The sequence below is a fragment of the Schistocerca nitens genome, unplaced genomic scaffold, assembly GCF_023898315.1.
Source record: "Schistocerca nitens isolate TAMUIC-IGC-003100 unplaced genomic scaffold, iqSchNite1.1 HiC_scaffold_362, whole genome shotgun sequence".
NCBI lineage: Eukaryota > Metazoa > Arthropoda > Insecta > Orthoptera > Acrididae > Schistocerca > Schistocerca nitens.
This window is the reverse complement of record NW_026045896.1, coordinates 767,814-790,349: the sequence shown is the minus strand read 5'-3', so window position 1 is coordinate 790,349 and position 22,536 is coordinate 767,814.

The window sequence follows — 22,536 nt, the reverse complement described above, 5'->3', positions numbered from 1 at the left end:
ATGTGCAAAGCACTAGCGATTTTCTTGTAGAATATGTCGTCGCTCCCACACATCCCTTGTCAACCTGCTAATGAAAGAAATTACATTCATTAGCGCAATCAAAACTCACCAGAATGTGTATAATTAGCTGTATTCTAAAGCATTATGAAAAAAATTTAAACATCCCGCTGTTACTTCCCAAAGAACTAATTATTCACGCAGTCATCCCCTGTACGTAGATACATTCAGTGTGAAGAATGCTATGTGCACAGCACTAGCGATTTTCTTGTAGAATATATCGCCGCTCCCACACATCTCTTGTCAACCTGCAAACAAAAGAAAATGCAATCATTAGCGCACTCCTAAGTCACCAGAACGTGTAATTTTATTTGTATTCTTAAACCATAATGAAAAAAAATTAAAACATCGAGCTGTTAGTTACAAAAAAAACTTATTATTCATGCAGTCATACACTGTACGTAGATACATTCGGTGTGAAGAATGCTATGTGCAAAGCACTAGCGATTTTTTGTAGAATATATCGCCGCTCCCACACATCACTTGCGAATTTGCTAACGAAAGAAAATGCAATAATTAGCGCACCCCTAAGTCACCAGAATGTGTAATTTTATCTGTATTCTTAAACCAAAAAAAAAAAAAATTAAAACATCGAGCAGTTACTTACCAAAAAAAACTTATTGTTCATGCAGTCATACACTGTACGTAGATACATTCGGTGTGATGAATGCTATGTGCAAAGCACTAGCGATTTTCTTGTAGAATATGTCGCCACCCCACACACCCCTTGTCAACCTGCTAACGAAACAAAATGTAAACATTAGCGCACCCCAAAGTCACCAAATGTGTAAACTTATGTGTATCTTTAAAGCATAATAAAAAAAATTTAAACAATTTGCTGTTACTTCCCAAAAAACTAATTATTCACGCAGTCATCCCCTGTACGTAGATACATTCGGTGTGAAGAATGCTATGTGCACAGCACTAGCGATTTTCTTGTAGAATATATCGCCGCTCCCACACATCTCTTGTCAACCTGCTAACAAAAGAAAATGCAATCATTAGCGCACTCCTAAGTCACCCGAACGTGAGATTTTATCTGTATTCTTAAACCATAATGAAAAAAAATTAAAACATCGAGCTGTTACTTACCAAAAATCTTATTATTCATGCAGTCATCCACTGTAGGTAGATACATTCGGTGTGAAGAATGCTATGTGCAAAGCACTAGCGAATTTCTTGTAGAAAATGTCGTCGCTCCCACACATCTCTTGTCAACCTGGTAACGAAAGAAAATGCAATCATTAGCGCACTCAAAATTACCCGAATATGTAATTTTATCTGTAGGTTTAAAGCATTATGAAAAAAATTTAGACATCGAGCTGTTACTTCGCAAAAAACTATTTATTCACGCAGTCAGCCCCTGTACGTAGATACATTCGGTGTGAAGAATGCTATGTGCACAGCACTAGCGATTTTCTTGTAGAATATATCGCCGCTCCCACACATCACTTGCGAATCTGCTAATGAAAGAAAATACAATCATTAGCGCAATCAAAACTCACCAGAATGTGTATAATTAGGTGTATTCTAAAGCATTATGAAAACATTTAAACATCGGCTGGTACTTCCCATAGAACTAATTATTCACGCAGTCATCCCCTATACGTAGATACATTCGGTGCGAAGAATGCTATGTGCAAAGCACTAGCGATTTTCTTGTAGAATATGTCGTCGCTCCCACACATTTCTTGTTAACCTGCTAATAAAAGAAAATACAATCAATAGCGCACTAAAAACGCACCAGAATTTGTATAATCAGCTGTATTCTAAAGCATTATGAAAAAAATTTAAACATCGAGCTGTTCCTTCCCAAAAAACTATTTATTCACGCAGTCAGCCCCTGTACGTAGATACATTCGGTGTCAAGAATGCTATGTGCACAGCACTAGCGATTTTCTTGTTGAATATATCGCCGCTCCCACACATCTCTTGTCAACCTGCTAACAAAAGAAAATGCAATCATTAGCGCACTCCTAAGTCACCAGAATGTGTAATTTTATCTGTATTCTTAAACAATAATGAAAAAAAATTAAAACATCGAGCTGCTACTTACCAAAAAACTTAATATTCATGCAGTCATCCACTGTACGTAGATACATTCGGTGTGAAGAAAACTATGTGCAAAGCATTAGCGATTTTCTTGTAGAATATGTCGTCGCTCCCACACATCTCTTTTCAACCTGGTAACGAAAGAAAATGCAATCATTAGCGCAATCAAAAGTCACCAGAATGTGTAAATTTATCTGTATTTTTAAAGCATTATGAAAAAAATTTAAACATCGAGCTGTTACTTCCCAAAAAACTATTTATTCACGCAGTCAGCCCCTGTACGTAGATACATTCGGTGTGAAGAATGCTATGTGCACAGCACTAGCGATTTTCTTGTAGAATATATCGCCGCTCCCACACATCACTTGCGAATCTGCTAATGAAAGAAAATACAATCAGTAGCGCAATCAAAACTCACCAGAAAGTGTATAATTAGCTGTATTCTAAAGCATTATGAAAAAAATTTAAACATCGAGCTGGTACTTCCCATAGAACTAATTATTCACGCAGTCATCCCCTATACGTAGATACATTCGGTGTGAAGAATGCTATGTTCACAGCACTAACGATTTTCTTGTAGAATATATCGCCGCTCCCACACATCACTTGCGAATCTGCTAACGAAAGAAAATGCCATCATTAGCTCACTCCTAAGTCACCAGAATGCGTAATTTTATTTGTATTCTTAAACCATAATGAAAAAAATTAAAACATCGAGCTGTTACTTACCAAAAAACTTATTATTCATGCAGTCATTCACTGTACGTAGATCCATTCGGTGTGAAGAATGCTATGTGCAAAGCACTAGCGATTTTCTTGTAGAATATATCGTCGCTCCTACACATCTCTTGTCAACCTGGTAATGAAAGAAAATACAATCATTAGCGCAATCAAAACTCACCGGAATGTGTATAATTGGCTGTATTCTAAAGCATTATGAAAAAAATTTAAACATCGAGCTGTTACTTCCCAAAGAACTAATTATTCACGCAGTCATCCCCTGTACGTAGATACATTCGGTGTGAAGAATGCTATGTCCAAAGCACTAGCGATTTTCTTGTAGAATATGTCGTCGCTCCCACACATTTCTTGTCAACCTGCTAATGAAAGAAAATACAATCATTAGCGCAGTCAAAACTCACCAGAATGTGTATAATCAGCTGTATTCTAAAGCATTATGAAAAAAATTTAAACATCGAGCTGTTACTTCCCAAAGAACTAATTATTCACACAGTCATCCCCTGTACGTAGATATATTCGGTGTGAAGAACGCTATGTGCACAGCACTAGCGATTTTCTTGTAGAATATATCGCCGCTCCCACACATCTCTTGTCAACCTGCTAACAAAAGAAAATGCAATCATTAGCGCACTCCTAAGTCACCAGAATGTGTAATTTTATCTGTATTCTTAAACAATAATGAAAAAAAATTAAAACATCGAGCTGCTACTTACCAAAAAACTTATTATTCATGCAGTCATCCACTGAACGTAGATACATTCGGTGTGAAGAATGCTATGTGCAAAGCACTAGCGAATTTCTTGTAGAATATGTCGTCGCTCCCACCCATCTCTTGTCAACCTGGTAACGAAAGAAAATGCAATCATTAGCGCAATCAAAAGTCATCTGAATGTGTAAATTTATCTGTATCTTTAAAGCATTATGAAAAAAAGTTAAAGCCGGCCGAAGAGGCCGTGCGGTTAAAGGCGCTGCAGTCTGGAAGCGCAAGACCGCTACGGTCGCAGGTTCGAATCCTGCCTCGGGCATGGATGTTTGTGATGTCCTTAGGTTAGTTAGGTTTAACTAGTTCTAAGTTCTAGGGGACTAATGACCTCAGAAGGTGAGCCCCATAGTACTCAGAGCCATTTGAAAAAAATTTAAACATCGAGCTGTTACTTCCCAAAAAACTATTTATACACGACGTCATCCCCAGTACGTAGATACATTCGGTGTGAAGAATGCTTTGTGCACAGCACTAGCGATTTTCTTGTAGAATATATCGCCGCTCCCACACATCTCTTGTCAACCTGCTAACAAAAGAAAATGCAATCATTAGCGCACTCCTAAGTCACCAGAATGCCTAATTTTATCTGTATTCTTAAACCATAATGAAAAAAAATTAATACATCGAGCAGTTACTTACCAAAAAAACTTATTATTCATCCAGTCATACACTGTACGTAGATACATTCAGTGTGATGAATGCTATGTGCAAAGCACTAGGGATTGTCTTGTAGAATATGTCGCCACTCCCACACACCTCTTGTCAACAAGCTAACGAAAGAAAATGTAAACATTAGCGCACTCCAAAGTCACCAAATGTTTAAACTTATGTGTATCTTTAAAGCATAATAAAGAAAATTTAAACAATTTGCTGTTACTTCCCAAAAAACTAATTATTCACGCAGTCATCCCCTGTACGTAGATACATTCGTTGTTAAGAATGCTATGTGCATAGCACTAGCGATTTTCTTGTAGAATATATCGCCGCTCCCACACATCTCTTGTCAACCTGCTAACAAAAGAAAATGCAATCATTAGCGCACTCCTAAGTCACCAGAATGTGAGATTTTATCTGTATTCTTAAACCATAATGAAAAAAAATTAAAACATCGAGCTGTTACTTACCAAAAAACTTATTATTCATGCAGTCACCACTGTAGGTAGATACATTCGGTGTGAAGAATGCTATGTGCAAAGCACTAGAGATTTTCTTGTAGAATATGTCGTCGCTCCCACACATCTCTTGTCAAACTGGTAACGAAAGAAAATGCAATCATTAGCGCAATCAAAAGTCACCCGAATGTGTAAATTTATCTGTATCATTAAAGCATTATGAAAAAAATTTAAACATCGAGTTGTTACTTCGCAAAAAACTATTTACTCACGCAGTCAGCCCCTGTACGTAGATACATTCGGTGTGAAGAATGCTATGAGCACAGCACTAGCGATTTTCTTGTAGAATATATCGCCGCTCCCACACATCACTTGCGAATCTGCTGATGAAAGAAAATACAATCATTAGCGCAATCAAAACTCACCAGAATGTGTATAATTAGGTGTATTCTGAAGCATTATGAAAAATTTAAACATCGAGCTGGTACTTCCCATAGAACTAATTATTCACGCAGTCATCCCCTATACGTAGATACATTCGGTGCGAAGAATGCTATGTGCAAAGCACTAGCGATTTTCTTGTAGAATATGTCGTCGCTCCCACACATTTCTTGTTAACCTGCTAATAAAAGAAAATACAATCATTAGCGCACTCAAAACTCACCAGAATTTGTATAATCAGCTGTATTCTAAAGCATTATGAAAAAAATTTAAACATCGAGCTGTTCCTTCCCAAAAAACTATTTATTCACGCAGTCAGCCCCTGTACGTAGATACATTCGGTGTGAAGAATGCTATGTGCACAGCACTAGCGACTTTCTTGTAGAATATATCGCCGCTCCCACACATCACTTGCGAATCTGCTAACGAAAGAAAATGCAATAATTAGCTCACTCCTAAGTCACCAGAATGCGTAATTTTATTTGTATTCTTAAACCATAATGAATAAAATTAAAACATCGAGCTGTTCCTTACCAAAAAGCTTATTATTCATGCAGTCATTCACTGTACGTAGGTACATTCGGTGTGAAGAATGCTATGTGCAAAGCACTAGCGATTTTCTTGTAGAATATGTCGTCGCTCCTACACATCTCTTGTCAACCTGCTAATGAAAGAAAATACAATCATTAGCGCAATCAAAACTCACCAGAATGTGTATAATTAGCTGTATTCTAAAGCATTATGAAAAAAATTTAAACATCGAGCTGTTACTTCCCAAAGAACTAATTATTCACGCAGTCATCCCCTGTACGTAGATACATTCGGTGTGAAGAATGCTATGTGCACAGCACTAGCGATTTTCTTGTTGAATATATGGCCGCTCCCACACATCTCTTGTCAACCTGGTAACGAAAGAAAATGCAATCATTAGCGCAATCAAAAGTCACCAGAATGTGTAAATTTATCTGTATCTTTAAAGCATTATGAAAAAAATTTAAACATCGAGCTGTTACTTCCCAATAAACTATTTATTCACGCAGTCATCCCCCGTACGTAGATACATTCGGTGTGAAGAATGCTATGTGCACAGCACTAGCGATTTTCTTGTAGAATATATCGCCGCTCCCACACATCTCTTGTCAACCTGCTAACAAAAGAAAATGCAATCATTAGCGCACTACTAAGTCACCGGCATCTGTAATTTTATCTGTATTCTTAAACCATAATGAAAAAAAATTAAAACATCGAGCTGTTACTTACCAAAAAACTTATTATTCATGCAGTCATCCACTGTAGGTAGATACATTCGGTGTGAAGAATGCTATGTGCAAAGCACTAGAGATTTTCTTGTAGAATATGTCGTCGCTCCCACACATCTCTTGTCAACCTGGTAACGAAAGAAAATGCAATCATTAGCGCAATCAAAAGTCACCCGAATGTGTAAATTTATCTGTATCTTTAAAGCATTATGAAAAAACATTTAAACAAATTGCTGTTACTTCCCAAAAAACTAATTATTCACGCAGTCAGCCCCTGTACATAGATACATTCGGTGTGAAGAATGCTATGTGCACAGCACTAGCGATTTTCTTGTAGAATATATCGCCGCTCCCACACATCACTTGCGAATCTGGTAACGAAAGAAAATCCAATCATTAGCGCACTCCTAAGTCACTAGAATGCGTAATTTTATTTGTATTCTTAAACCATAATGAAAAAAATTAAAACATCGAGCTGTTACTTACCAAAAAACTTATTATTCATGCAGTCATCCACTGTAGGTAGATACGTTCGGTGTGAAGAATGCTATGTGCACAGCACTAGCGATTTTCTTGTTGAATATATGGCCGCTCCCACACATCTCTTGTCAACCTGGTAACGAAAGAAAATGCAATCATTAGCGCAATCAAAAGTCACCAGAATGTGTAAATTTATCTGTATCTTTAAAGCATTATGAAAAAAATTTAAACATCGAGCTGTTACTTCCCAATAAACTATTTATTCACGCAGTCATCCCCCGTACGTAGATACATTCGGTGTGAAGAATGCTATGTGCACAGCACTAGCGATTTTCTTGTAGAATATATCGCCGCTCCCACACATCTCTTGTCAACCTGCTAACAAAAGAAAATGCAATCATTAGCGCACTCCTAAGTCACCAGAATGTGTAATTTTATCTGTATTCTTAAACCATAATGAAAAAAAAATTAAAAAATCGAGCAGTGACTTACCAAAAAAACTTATTATTCATCCAGTCATACTCTGTACGTAGATACATTCGGTGTGATGAATGCTATGTGCAAAGCACTAGGGATTTTCTTGTAGAATATGTCGCCACTCCCACACACCTCTTGTCAACAAGCTAACGAAAGAAAATGTAAACATTAGCGCACTCCAAAGTCACCAAATGTGTAAACTTATGCGTATCTTTAAAGCATAATAAAAGAAATTTAAACAATTTGCTGTTACTTCCCAAAAAACTAATTATTCACGCAGTCATCCCCTGTACGTAGATACATTCGGTGTGAAGAATGCTATGTGCAAAGCACTAGCGATTTTCTTGTAGAATATATCGCCGCTCCCACACATCTCTTGTCAACCTGCTAACAAAAGAAAATGCAATCATTAGCGCACTACTAAGTCACCGGAATGTTTAATTTTATCTGTATTCTGAAACCATAATGAAAAAAAAATTAAAACATCGAGCTGTTACTTACCAAAAAACTTATTATTCATGCAGTCATCCACTGTAGGTAGATACATTCGGTGTGAAGAATGCTATGTGCAAAGCACTAGAGATTTTCTTGTAGAATATGTCGTCGCTCCCACACATCTCTTGTCAACCTGGTAACGAAAGAAAATGCAATCATTAGCGCAATCAAAAGTCACCCGAATGTGTAAATTTATTTGTATCTTTAAAGCATTATGAAAAAAAATTTAAACAAATTGCTGTTACTTCCCAAAAAACTAATTATTCACACAGTCAGCCCCTGTACATAGATACATTCTGTGTGAAGAATGGTATGTGCACAGCACTAGCGATTTTGTTGTAGAATATATGGCCGCTCCTACACATCTCTTGTCAACCTGCTAACAAAAGAAAATGCAATCATTAGCGCACTCCTAAGTCACCAGAATTTGTAGTTTTATCTGTATCCTTAAACCATAATGAAAAACTAATTAAAACATCGAGCAGTTACTTACCAAAAAACTTATTATTCATGAAGTCATCCACTGTACGTACATACATTCGGTGTGAAGAATGCTATGTGCAAAGCACTAGCGATTTTCTTGTAGAATATATCGCCGCTCCCACACATCTCTTGTCAACCTGGAAACAAAAGAAAATGCAATCATTAGCGCACTCCTAAGTCGCCAGAATGTGTAATTTTATCTGTATTCTTAAACCATAATGAAAAAAAATTAAAACATCGAGCAGTTACTTACCAAACAACTTATTATTCATGCACTCATTCACTGTAGGTAGATACATTCGGTGCGAAGAATGCTATGTGCACAACACTAGCGATTTTCTTGTAGAATATGTCGCCACTCAAACACACCTCGAGTCAACCTGCTAACGAAAGAAAACGTAAACATTAGCGCACTCAAAAGTCCCCAAATGTGTAAATTTACGTGTATCTTTAAAGCATAATAAAAAGAATTTAAACAAATTGCTGTTACTTCCCAAAAAACTAATTATTCACGCAGTCATCCCCTGTACGTAGATACATTCGGTGAGAAGAATGCCATGTGCAAAGCACTAGCGATATACTTGTAGAATATATCGCCGCTCCCACACATCTCTTGTCAATCTGCTAACAAAAGAAAATGCAATCATTAGTGCACTCCTAAGTCACCAGAATTTGTAGTTTTATCTGTATTCTTAAACCATAATGAAAAACTAATTAAAACATCGAGCAGTTACTTACCAAAAAACTTATTATTCATGAAGTCATCCACTGTACGTACATACATTCGGTGTGAAGAATGCTATGTGCAAAGCACTAGCGATTTTCTTGTAGAATATATCGCCACTCCCACACATCTCTTGTCAACCTGGAAACAAAAGAAAATGCAATCATTAGCGCACTCCTAAGTCGCCAGAATGTGTAATTTTATCTGTATTCTTAAACCATAATGAAAAAAAAATTAAAACATCGAGCAGTTACTTACCAAGAAAACTTATTATTCATGCAGTCATACACTGTACGTAGATACATTCGGTGTGATGAATGCTATCTGCAAAGCACTAGCGATTTTCTTGTAGAATATGTCGCCGCTCCCACACACCTCTTGTCAACCTGCTAACGAAAGAAAATGTAAACATTAGCGCACTCCAAAGTCACCAAATGTGTAAATTTATGTGTATCTTTAAAGCATAATAAAAAAAAATATAAACAAATTGCTGTTACATCCCAAAAAACAAATTATTCACGCAGTCATCCCCTGTACGTAGATACATTCGGAGTGAAGAATGCTATGTGCACAGCCCTAGCGATTTTCTTGTAGAATATATCGCCGCTCCCACACACCTCTTGTCAACCTGCTAACAAAAGGAAATGCAATCATTAGCGCACTCCTAAGTCACCAGAATGTGTAATTTTATCTGTATTCTTAAACCAAAATGAAAAAAAAATTAAAACATCGAGCAGTTACTTACCAAAAAAAATTATTATTCATGAAGTCATCCACAGTACGTAGATACATTCGGTGTGATGTATGCTATGTGCAAAGCACTAGCGATTTTCTTGTTGAATATATGGGCGCTCCCACACATCTCTTGTCAACCTGCTAACAAAAGAAAATGCAATCATTAGCGCACTCCTAAGTCACCAGAATTTGTAACTTTATCTGTATTCTTAAACCATCATTAAAAAAAAATTAAAACATCGAGCAGTTACTTACGAAAAAACTTATTATTCATGGAGTCATACACTGTACGTAGACACATTCGGTGTGAAGCATGCTATGTGCAAAGCACTAGCGATTTTCTTGTAGAATATGTCGCCACTCCCACACACCTCTTGTCAACCTGCTAACAAAAAAAATGCAATCATTAGCGCACTCCTAAGTCACTAGAATGTGTAATTTTATCTTTATTCTTAAACCATAATTGAAAAAAAAAATTAAAACATCGAGCAGTTACTTACCAAAAAAACTTATTATTCATGCAGTCATACACTGTACGTAGATACATTCGGTGTGAAGAATGCTATGTGCAAAGCACTAACGATTATCTTGTAGAAAATGTCGCCACTCCCACACACCTCTTGTCAACCTGCTAACGAAAGAAAATTTAAACATTAGCGCACTCCAAAGTCACCAAATGTGTAAATTTATGTTTATTTTTAAAGCATAATAAAAAAAATTGAAACAAATTGCTGTTACTTCCCAAAAAACAAATTATTCACGCAGTCATCCCCTGTACGTAGGTACATTCGGAGTGAAGAATGCTATGTGCACAGCACTAGCGATTTTCTTGTAGAATATATCGCCACTCCCACACATCTCTTGTCAACCTGCTAACGAAGGAAAATGTAAACATTAGCGCACTCCAAAGTCACCAAATGTGTAAATTTATGTGTATCTTTAAAGCATAGTAAAAAAAATATAAACAAATTGCTGTTACATCCCAAAAAACAAATTATTCACGCAGTCATCCCCTGTACGTAGATACATTCGGAGTGAAGAATGCTATGTGCACAGCCCTAGCGATTTTCTTGTAGAATATATCGCCGCTCCCACACACCTCTTGTCAACCTGCTAACAAAAGAAAATGCAATCATTAGCGCACTCCTAAGTCACAGAATGTGTAATTTTATCTGTATTCTTAAACCATAATGAAAAAAAAAAATTAAAACATCGAGCAGTTACTTACCAAAAAAACTTATTATTCATGAAGTCATCCACTGTACGTAGATACATTCGGTGTGAAGTATGCTATGTGCAAAGCACTAGCGATCTTCTTGTTGAATATATCGGCGCTCCTACACATCTCTTGTCAACCTGCTAACAAAAGAAAATGCAACCATTAGCGCACTCCTAAGTCACCAGAATTTGTAACTTTATCTGTATTCTTACACCATAATGAAAAAAAAAAAAAATTAAAACATCGAACAGTTACATACCAAAAAAACTTATTATTCATGAAGTCATCCACTGTACGTAGATACATTCGGTGTGAAGAATGCTATGTGCAAAGCACTAACGATTTTCTTGTAGAATATGTCGCCACTCCCACACACCTCTTGTCAACCTGCTAACGAAAGAAAATTTAAACATTAGCGCACTCCAAAGTCACCAAATGTGTAAATTTATGTTTATCTTTAAAGCATAATAAAAAAAATTGAAACAAATTGCTGTTACTTCCCAAAAAACAAATTATTCACGCAGTCATCCCCTGTACGTAGGTACATTCGGAGTGAAGAATGCTATGTGCACAGCACTAGCGATTTTCTTGTAGAATACATCGCCACTCCCACACATCTCTTGTCAACCTGCTAACGAAGGAAAATGTAAACATTAGTGCACTCCAAAGTCACCAAATGTGTAAATTTATGTGTATCTTTAAAGCATAGTAAAAAAATTTAAACAAATTGCTGTTACTTCCCAAAAAACTAATTATTCACGCAGTCATCCTCTGTACGTAGATACATTCGGAGTGAAGAATGCTATGTGCACAGCACTAGCGATTTTCTTGTAGCATATGTCGCCACTCCCACACATCTCTTGTCAACCTCCTAACGAAAGAAAATGTAAACATTAGCGCACTCCAAAGTCACCAAATGTGTAAATTTATGTGTATCTTTAAAGCATAATAAAAAAATTTAAACAAATTGCTGTTACTTCCCAAAAAACTAATTATTCACGCAGTCATCCTCTGTACGTAGATACATTCGGAATGAAGAATGCTATGTGCACAGCACTAGCGATTTTCTTGTAGAATATGTCGCCACTACCACACATCTCTTGTCAACCTGCTAACGAAAGAAAATGTAAACATTAGCGCACTCCAAAGTCACCAAATGTGTAAATTTATGTGTATCTTTAAAGCATAATAAAAAAATTTAAGGATATTGCTGTTACTTCCCAAAAAACTAATTATTCACGCAGTCGTCCTCTGTACGTAGATACATTCGGAGTGAAGAATGCTATGTGCACAGCACTAGCGATTTTCTTGTAGAATATATCGCCACTCCCACACATCTCTTGTCAACCTGCTAACGAAAGAAAATGTAAACATTTGCGCACTCCAATGTCACCAAATGTGTAAATTTATGTGTATCTTTAAAGCATAATAAAAAAAATTTAAACAAATTGCTGTTACTTCCCAAAAAACAAATTATACACGCTGTCATCCCCTGTACGTAGATACATTCGGAGTGAACAATGCTATGTGCACAGCACTAGCGATTTTCTTGTAGAATATATCGCCGCTCCCACACATGTCATGTCAACCTGCTAACAAAAGAAAATGCAATCATTAGCGCACTCCTAAGTCACCAGAATGTGTAATTTTACCTGTATTCTTAAACCATAATGAAAAAAAATTAAAACATCGAGCTGTTACTTACCAAAAAAACTTATTATTCATGCAGTCATACACTGTACGTAGATACATTCGGTGTGAAGAATGCTATGTGCAAAGCACTAGCGATTTTCTTGTAGAATATGTCGTCGCTCATACACATCTCTTGTCAACCTGGTAACGAAAAAAATGCAATCATTAGCGCAATCAAAAGTCACCAGAATGTATAAATTTATCTGTATCTTTAAAGCATTATGAAAAAAATTTTAACATCGAGCTGTTACTTCCCAAGAAACTAATTATTCACGCAGTCAGCACCTGTACCTACATACATTCGTTGTGAAGAATGCTAAATGCACACCACTAGCGATTTTCTTGTAGAATATATCGCCGCTCCCACACATCTCTTGTCAACCTGCTAACGAAAGAAAATGTAAACATTAGCGCACTCCAAAGTTACCAAATGTGTAAAATTATATGTATCTTCAAAGCTTGATAAAAAAAATTTAAACAAATTGCTGTTACTTCACAAAAAAAACAAATTATTCACGCAGTCATCCCCTGTACGTAGATACATTCGGAGTGAAGAATGCTATGTGCACAGCACTAGCAATTTTCTTGTAGAATATATCGCCGCTCCCACACATCTCTTGTCAACCTGATAACGAAGGAAAATGTAAACATTAGCGCACTCCAAAGTCACCAAATGTGTAAATTTATGTGTATCTTAAAAAATAATAATAAAAATTTAAAGAAATTACTGTTACTTCCCAAAAAACTAATTATTCACGCAGTCATCCTCTGTACGTAGATACATTCGGAGTGAAGAATGCTATGTGCACAGCACTAGCGATTTTCTTGTAGAATATATCGCCTCTCCCACACATCCCTTGTCAACCTGCTAACGAAAGAAAATGTAAACATTTGCGCACTCCAGAGTCACCAAATGTGTAAATTTATGTGTATCTTTAAAGCATAATAAAAAAAATTTAAACAAATTGCTGTTACTTCCCAAAAAACAAATTATTCACGCAGTCATCCCCTGTACGTAGGTACATTCGGAGTGAAGAATGCTATGTGCACAGCACTAGCGATATCCTTGTAGAATATATCGCCGCTCCCACACATCACTTGCGAATCTGCTAACGAAAGAAAATGCAATAATTAGCGCACTCCTAAGTCACCAGAATGCGTAATTTTATTTGTATTCTTAAACCATAATGAAAAAAATTAAAACATCGAGCTGTTACCAAAAAACTTGTTATTCATGCAGTCATCCACTGTAGGTAGATACATTCGGTGCTAGCGACTTTCTTGTAGAATATGTCGTCGCTCCCACACATCTCTTGTCAACCTGGTAACGAAAAAAATGCAGTCATTAGCGCAATCACAAGTCACCAGAATGTGTAAATTTATCTGTATCTTAAAAGCATTATGAAAAAAATTTCAACATCGAGCTGTTACTTCCCAAAGAACTAATTATTCACGCAGTCATCCACTGTACGTAGGTACATTCGGTGTGAAGAATGCTATGTGCAAAGCACTAGCGATTTTCTTGTAGAATATGTCGCCACTCCCACACACCTCTTGTCAACCTGCTAACGAAAGAAAACGTAATCATTAGCGCACTCCAAAGTCCCCAAATGTGTAAATTTACGTGTATCTTTAAAGCATAATAAAAAGAATTTAAACAAATTGCTGTTACTTCCCAAAAAAGTAATTACTCACGCAGTCATCCCCTGTACGTAGATACATTCGGTGAGAAGAATGCTGTGTGCAGAACACTAGCGATATACTTGTAGAATATATCGCCGCTCCCACACATCTCTTGTCAATCTGCTAACAAAAGAAAATGCAATCAATAGCGCACTCCTAAGTCACCAGAATGTGTAATTTTATCTGTATTCTTAAACCATAATGATAAACAAATTAAAACATCGAGCAGTTACCTACCAAAAAACTTATTATTCATGAAGTCATCCACTGTACGTACATACATTCGGTGTGAAGAATGCTATGTGCAAAGCACTAGCGATTTTCTTGTAGAATATATCGCCGCTCCCACACATCTCTTATCAACCTGCTAACAAAAGAAAATGCAATCATTAGCGCACACCTAAGTCACCAGAATGTGTAATTTTATCTGTATTCTTAAACCATAATGAAAAAAAAATTAAAACATCGAGCAGTTACTTACCAAAAAAACTTATTATTCATTCAGTCATACTCTGTACGTAGATACATTCGGTGTGAAGAATGCTATGTGCAAAGCACTAGCGATTTTCCTGTTGAATATATCGCCGCTGCCACACACCTCTTGTCAACCTGCTAACAAAAGAAAATGCAATCATTAGCGCACTCCTAAGTCACCAGAATGTGTAACTTTATCTGTATTCTTAAACCATAATGAAAAAAAAATTAAAACATCGAGCAGTTACTTACCAAAAAAACTTATTATTCATGGAGGCATACACTGTACGTAGATACATTCGGTGTGAAGAATGCTATGTGCAAAGCACTAGCGATTTTCTTGTAGAATATGTCGCCACTCCCACACACCTCTTGTCAACCTGCTTACAAAAGAAAATGCAATCATTAGCGCACTCCTAAGTCACCAGAATGTGTAATCTTATCTGTATTCTTAAACCATAATGAAAAAAAAATTAAAACATCGAGCAGTTACTTACCAAAAAAACTTATTATTCATGCAGTCATACACTGTACGTAGATACATTCGGTGTGAAGAATGCTATGTGCAAAGCACTAACGATTTTCTTGTAGAATATGTCGCCACTCCCACACACCTCTTGTCAATCTGCTAACGAAAGAAAATGTAAACATTAGCGCACTCCAAAGACACCTAATGTGTAAATTTATGTGTATCTTTAAAGCATAATATAAAAAATTTAAACAAATTGCCGTTACTTCCCAAAAAACAAATTACTCACGCAGTCTTCCCCTGTACGTAGATACATTCGGAGTGAAGAATGCTATGTGCACAGCACTAGCGATTTTCTTGTAGAATATATCGCCGCTCCCACACATCTCTTGTCAACCTGCTAACGAAAGAAAATGTAAGCAATACCACACTCCAAAGTCACCAAATTTGTAAATTTATGAGTATCTTTAAAGCATAATAAAAAAAATTTGAACAAATTGCTGTTACTTCCCAAAAAACTAATTATTCACGCAGTCATCCTCTGTACGTAGATACATACGGAGTGAAGAATGCTATGTGCACAGCACTAGCGATTTTCTTGTAGAATATGTCGCCACTCCCACACATCACTTGTCAACCAGCTAACGAAAGAAAATATAACATTAGCGCACTCTAAAGTCACCAAATGTGTAAATTTACGTGTATCTTTAAAGCATAATAAAAAAAAATTTAAACAAATTGCTGTTACTTCCCAAAAAACAAATTATTCACGCAGTCATCCCCTGTACGTAGATACATTCGGAGTGAAGAATGCTATGTGCACAGCACTAGCGATTTTCTTGTAGAATATATCGCCCCTCCACACATCTCTTGTCAACCTGCTAACGAAAGAAAATGTAAACATTAGCGCACTCCAAAGTCACCAAATGTTAAATTATGTGTATCTTTAAAGCATAATAAAAAAATTTAACCAAGTTTCTGATACTTCCCAAAAAACAAATTATTCCCGCAGTCATCCCCTGTACGTAAATACATTCGGGGTGAAGAATGCTATGTGCACAGCACTAGCGATTTTCTTGTAGAATATATCGCCGCTCCCACACATCTCTTGTCAACCTACTAACGAAAGAAAATGTAAACATTAGCGCACTCCAAAGTCACCAAATGTTAAATTATGTGTATCTTTAAAGCATAATAAAAAAAATTTAAACAAATTGCTGTTACTTCCCAAAAAACAAATTATTCACGCAGTCATCCCCTGTACGTAGATACATTCGGTGTGAAGAATGCTATGTGCAAAGCACTAGCGATTTTCTTGTAGAATATGTCGCCACTCCCACACACCCCTTGTCAACCTGCTAACGAAACAAAATGTAAACATTAGCGCACTCCAAAGTCACCAAATGTGTAAATTTATGTGTATCTTTAAAGCATAATTATAAAAATTTAAACAAATTGCCGTTACTTCCCAAAAAAAAAATTATTCACGCAGTCTTCCCCTGTACGTAGATACATTCGGAGTGAAGAATGCTATGTGCAAAGCACTAGCGATTTTCCTGTTGAATATATCGCCGCTGCCACACACCTCTTGTCAACCTGCTAACAAAAGAAAATGCAATCATTAGCGCACTCCTAAGTCACCAGAATGTGTAACTTTATCTGTATTCTTAAACCATAATGAAAAAAAAATTAAAACATCGAGCAGTTACTTACCAAAAAAACTTATTATTCATGGAGGCATACACTGTACGTAGATACATTCGGTGTGAAGAATGCTATGTGCAAAGCACTAGCGATTTTCTTGTAGAATATGTCGCCACTCCCACACACCTCTTGTCAACCTGCTTACAAAAGAAAATGCAATCATTAGCGCACTCCTAAGTCACCAGAATGTGTAATTTTATCTGTATTCTTAAACCATAATGAAAAAAAAATTAAAACATCGAGCAGTTACGTACCACAAAAACTTATTATTCATGAAGTCATCCACTGTACGTAGATACATTCGGTGTGAAGAATGCTATGTGCAAAGCACTAGCGATTTTCTTGTAGAATATATCGCCGCTCCCACACATCTCTTGTCAACCTGCTAACAAAAGAAAATGCAATCATTAGCGCACTCCTAAGTCACCAGAATGTGTAATCTTATCTGTATTCTTAAACCATAATGAAAAAAAAATTAAAACATCGAGCAGTTACTTACCAAAAAAACTTATTATTCATGCAGTCATACACTGTACGTAGATACATTCGGAGTGAAGAATGCTATGTGCAAAGCACTAACGATTTTCTTGTAGAATATGTCGCCACTCCCACACACCTCTTGTCAACCTGCTAACGAAAGAAAATGTAAACATTAGCGCACTCCAAAGACACCTAATGTGTAAATTTATGTGTATCTTTAAAGCATAATATAAAAAATTTAAACAAATTGCCGTTACTTCCCAAAAAACAAATTATTCACGCAGTCTTCCCCTGTACGTAGATACATTCGGAGTGAAGAATGCTATGTGCACAGCACTAGCGATTTTCTTGTAGTATATATCGCCGCTCCCACACATCTCTTGTCAACCTGCTAACGAAAGAAAATGTAACCAATACCACACTCCAAAGTCACCAAATTTGTAAATTTATGAGTATCTTTAAAGCATAATAAAAAAAATTTAAACAAATTGCTGTTACTTCCCAAAAAACTAACTATTCACGCAGTCATCCTCTGTACGTAGATACATACAGAGTGAAGAATGCTATGTGCACAGCACTAGCGATTTTCTTGTAGAATATGTCGCCACTCCCACACATCACTTGTCAACCAGCTAACGAAAGGAAATGTAAACATTAGCGCACTCTAAAGTCACCAAATGTGTAAATTTACGTGTATCTTTAAAGCATAATAAAAAATTTAAACAAATTGCTGTTACTTCCCAAAAAACAAATTATTCACGCAGTCATCCCCTGTACGTAGATACATTCGGAGTGAAGAATGCTATGTGCAAAGCACTAGCGATTTTCTTGTAGAATATATCGCCGCTCCACACATCTCTTGTCAACCTGCTAACGAAAGAAAATGTAAACATTAGCGCACTCCAAAGTCACCAAATGTTAAATTATGTGTATCTTTAAAGCATAATAAAAAAATTTAACCAAGTTTCTGTTACTTCCCAAAAAACAAATTTTTCCCGCAGTCATCCCCTGTACGTAAATACATTCGGGGTGAAGAATGCTATGTGCACAGCACTAGTGATTTTCTTGTAGAATATATCGCCGCTCCCACACATCTCTTGTCAACCTGCTAACAAAAGAAAATGCAATCATTAGCGCACTCCTAAGTCACCAGAATGTGTAATTTAATCTGTATTCTTAAACCATAATGAAAAAAAATTAAAACATCGAGCTGTTACTTACCAAAAAAACTTATTATTCATGAAGTCATCCACTGTACGTAGATACATTCGGTGTGAAGAATGCTATGTGCAAAGCACTAGCGATTTTCTTGTAGAATATGTCGCCTCTCCCACACACCTCTTGTCAACCTGCTAACGAAAGAAAATATAAACATTAGCGCACTCCAAAGTCACCAAATGTGTAAATTTATGTGTATCTTTAAAGCATAATAAAAAAAATTTAAACAAATTGCTATGACTTCCCAAACAACAAATAATTCACTCAGTCATCCCCTGTACGTAGATACATTCGGTGTGAAGAATGCTATGTGCACAGCACTAGCGATTTTCTTGTAGAATATATCGCCGCTGCCACACATCTCTTGTCAACCTGCTAACAAAGGAAAATGCAATCATTAGCGCACTCCTAAGTCACCAGAATGTGTAATTTCATCTGTATTCTTAAACCATAATGAAAAAAAATTAAAACATCGAGCAGTTACTTACCAAAAAAACTTATTATTCATGAAGTCATCCCCTGTACGTAGATACATTCGGTGTGAAGAATGCTATGTGCACAGCACTAGCGATTTTCTTGTAGAATATGTCGCCACTCCCACACATCACTTGTCAACCAGCTAACGAAAGAAAATGTAAACATTAGCGCACTCTAAAGTCACCAAATGTGTAAATTTACGTGTATCTTTAAAGCATAATAAAAAAAAATTTAAACAAATTGCTGTTACTTCCCAAAAAACAAATTATTCACGCAGTCATCCCCTGTACGTAGATACATTCGGAGTGAAGAATGCTATGTGCACAGCACTAGCGATTTTCTTGTAGAATATATCGCCGCTCCACACATCTCTTGTCAACCTGCTAACGAAAGAAAATGTAAACATTAGCGCACTCCAAAGTCACCAAATGTTAAATTATGTGTATCTTTAAAGCATAATAAAAAAATTTAACCAAGTTTCTGTTACTTCCCAAAAAACAAATTATTCCCGCAGTCATCCCCTGTACGTAAATACATTCGGGGTGAAGAATGCTATGTGCACAGCACTAGCGATTTTCTTGTAGAATATATCGCCGCTCCCACACATCTCTTGTCAACCTGCTAACAAAAGAAAATGCAATCATTAGCGCACTCCTAAGTCACCAGAATGTGTAATTTTATCTGTATTCTTAAACCATAATGAAAAAAATTAAAACATCGAGCTGTTACTTACCAAAAAAACTTATTATTCTTGCAGTCATACACTGTACGTAGATACATTCGGTGTGAAGAATGCTATGTGCAAAGCACTAGCGATTTTCTTGTAGAATATGTCGCCACTCTCACACACCTCTTGTCAACCTGCTAACGAAAGAAAATATAAACATTAGCGCACTCCAAAGTCACCAAATGTGTAAATTTATGTGTATCTTTAAAGCATAATAAAAAAAATTTAAACAAATTGCTATTACTTCCCAAACAACAAATTATTCACGCAGTCATCCCCTGTACGTAGATACATTCGGTGTGAAGAATGCTATGTGCACAGCACTAGCGATTTTCTTGTAGAATATATCGCCGCTGCCACACATCTCTTGTCAACCTGCTAACAAAGGAAAATGCAATCATTAGCGCACTCCTAAGTCACCACAATGTGTAATTTCATCTGTATTCTTAAACCATAATGAAAAAAAATTAAAACATCGAGCAGTTACTTACCAAAAAAACTTATTATTCATGAAGTCATCCACTGTACGTAGATACATTCGGTGTGAAGAATGCTATGTGCAAAGCACTAGCGATTTTCTTGTAGAATATGTCGACACTCCCACACACCTCTTGTCAACCTGCTAACGAAAGAAAATGTAAACATTAGCGCACTCCAAAGTCACCAAATGTGTAAATTTATGTTTATCTTTAAAGCATAATAAAAAAAATTTAAACAAATTGCTGTTACTTCCCAAAAAACAAATTATTCACGCAGTCATCCTCCGTACGTAGATACATTCGGAGTGAAGAATGCTATGTGCATAGCACTAGCTATTTTCTTGTAGAATATATCGCCACTTCCACACATCTCTTGTCAACCTGCTAACGAAAGAAAATGTAAACATTAGCGCACTCCAAAGTCACCAAATGTGTAAATTTATGTGTATCTTTGAAGCATAATAAAAAAAATTTAAACAAATTGCTGTTACTTCCCAAAAAACCAATTACTCACGCAGTCATCCCCTGTACGTAGATAAATTCGGAGTGAAGAATGCTTTGTGCACAGCACTAGCGATTTTCTTGTAGAATATATCGCCGCTCCCACACATCTCTTGTCAACCTGCTAACAAAAGAAAATGCAATCATTAGCGCACTCCTAAGTCACCAGAATGTGTAATTTTATCTGTATTCTTAAACCGTAATGAAAAAAAATTAAAACATCGAGCAGTTACTTACCAAAAAAACTTATTATTCATGAAGTCATCCACTGTACGTAGATACATTCGGTGTGAAGAATGCTATGTGCAAAGCACTAGCGATTTTCTTGTAGAATATGTCGCCACTCCCACACACCTCTTGTCAACCTGCTAACGAAAGAAAATGTAAACATTAGCGCACTCCAAAGTCACCAAATGTGTAAAATTATGTGTATCTTTAAAGCATAATAAAAAAAATTTAAACAAATTGCTGTTACTTCCCAAAAAACAAATTATTCACGCAGTCATCCCCTGTACGTAGATACATTCGGTGTGAAGAATGCTATGTGCAAAGCACTAGCGATTTTCTTGTAGAATATGTCGCCACTCCCACACACCCCTTGTCAACCTGCTAACGAAACAAAATGTAAACATTAGCGCACTCCAAAGTCACCAAATGTGTAAAATTATGTGTATCTTTAAAGCATAATTATAAAAATTTAAACAAATTGCCGTTACTTCCCAAAAAACAAATTATTCACGCAGTCTTCCCCTGTACGTAGATACATTCGGAGTGAAGAATGCTATGTGCAAAGCACTAGCGATTTTCCTGTTGAATATATCGCCGCTGCCACACACCTCTTGTCAACCTGCTATCAAAAGAAAATGCAATCATTAGCGCACTCCTAAGTCACCAGAATGTGTAACTTTATCTGTATTCTTAAACCATAATGAAAAAAAAATTATAACATCGAGCAGTTACTTACCAAAAAAACTTATTATTCATGGAGGCATACACTGTACGTAGATACATTCGGTGTGAAGAATGCTATGTGCAAAGCACTAGCGATTTTCTTGTAGAATATGTCGCCACTCCCACACACCTCTTGTCAACCTGCTTACAAAAGAAAATGCAATCATTAGCGCACTCCTAAGTCACCAGAATGTGTAATTTTATCTGTATTCTTAAACCATAATGAAAAAAAAATTAAAACATCGAGCAGTTACGTACCACAAAAACTTATTATTCATGAAGTCATCCACTGTACGTAGATACATTCGGTGTGAAGAATGCTATGTGCAAAGCACAAGCGATTTTCTTGTAGAATATATCGCCGCTCCCACACATCTCTTGTCAACCTGCTAACAAAAGAAAATGCAATCATTAGCGCACTCCTAAGTCACCAGAATGTGTAATCTTATCTGTATTCTTAAACCATAATGAAAAAAAAAATTAAAACATCGAGCAGTTACTTACCAAAAAAACTTATTATTCATGCAGTCATACACTGTACGTAGATACATTCGGTGTGAAGAATGCTATGTGCAAAGCACTAACGATTTTCTTGTAGAATATGTCGCCACTCCCACACACCTCTTGTCAACCTGCTAACGAA